The sequence below is a fragment of the Sphaeroforma arctica genome, assembly GCF_001186125.1.
Source record: "Sphaeroforma arctica JP610 unplaced genomic scaffold supercont1.147, whole genome shotgun sequence".
Lineage (NCBI taxonomy): Eukaryota > Ichthyosporea > Ichthyophonida > Sphaeroforma > Sphaeroforma arctica.
The window spans coordinates 109,008-110,742 of NW_014040411.1; positions in this window are offsets into that span (position 1 = coordinate 109,008).

Sequence of the window (1,735 nt, forward strand, 5' to 3'; positions counted from 1 at the left end):
TAGCTAGAGATAAAGGTATATGCGTTCATGCATGAACCATCTGTGGCCCTCTAACCCATTCCAAAAGGCAAAGAAAATCTCGAGAAAACTCTGCATATGTTCAGTTCAAGTCTTCCTACTCATTTTGGCTATATTAAGCCTCTGTGCCCCAAAACCCCGAAACTCAAATTTCAAAGGCCGTAAATAACCAAAACGTTGACACCACACCACACAATATTGGGTCGAAGTGAAGAATCCGAGTACACATCAACTCGCCAGGCTATCGACCACTACCTAACACCCACACCCACAAGCGAGTAACGCTCGTGAAGAGAACATTGGCCTGAACAGTACGCCTCACCTGACATCGCGAACGTTTTCGTAAAACCCTGGAGCCAGCACCATTCCTCGGGTATCCACCTGAAACGTAAATGGTGTAAACATGTAAGTCAATTATATGTCGCTATAAGGTATCTATCTTAGATGTAATTATGTAAACATACCGTAAATACAGTATATGTCACTATCCACCTGAGACAAAGGTATGCAAACATGCTTGAAGTATAAAAGTAGCAACCTGGAAATTTAAGTATTAAAACATGCCGTTAGCATCTTATGTCACCATATGGTACTTATCTGAGATGTAAGTTTATAAACAACTTGCATGTACATATTATGCCACTATATTTACCAATAAGATATAAGCATGTAATGGTGAGGGGAGTACATTATGTGCCAATGTAGGGTGCTCGCCTGAGATAGAAGTACATAGACATGTTGCAAGCATTGCATATACTCCTAAAAACATCCATCTGAGGTGTTAACACATTACGCTGTCATAAGTGTAGCAAATAACCTACGATAAGTAACTTACCCGAGATTTGAGTATATTAATATGACGCGCCACAATTCAGTGTACCAGTCAGTTGTGCTACAAATGTCACATACTGAAAGCACGGCGCAAGTGTAACTACTATGCGAAAGCATAGCACAAGACCTGCGGTGCAGACTTTATTTTCGCAGCTTTATATGCCACTAGTCATTTCAAAGTATTATTGGTTTGTAGAAGTATTTGTTTATAACAAAACGACAAATCTGTAGTACACATATATTTAATTGTGAGCCGTTTTATGATAGGAATGCACTTCCACAGATATAAATACCACATATCTCACGGTGAACAAACCATCCTATAGACCTGAACAGAAATCTACGTTGTCAACAAAAACTCAGTCGAAAGTGCTTGTCATGGCGTATGTGATTGAAGAGTCTCGTACACAAAACCTATATAGATATGATGGTTCTGCGTCAGTGGTATATAGGTGTCAAAACAGAGGGCATGCGCACACACATGCGCACACGCACGCAGACCACGACACTTATAATTGTACTTTACATCACATATACAGGAGATAACCCTATAAACAACACATTTGACATATAAAAGTGCACCCAAGGATATATCGTATTCATACAATTACATAAAACAATCTAATAAACAATCCATATTTATACATAAATAAAAACGTATCGTTACTGAGAGCGGCCATCAGATTGACCAAAGGCAAAACACACACCCTCAATACTTTCAGTGGACATACAAATACCACACTCAAACATACGTTCATAGTATAAATATGACCCAGATACTCATACGTTCATAGTATACATATGACCCAGATACTCATACGTTCATAGTATAAATATTACCCACGATACTCATACGTTCACAGTATACATATGACCCAGATACTCA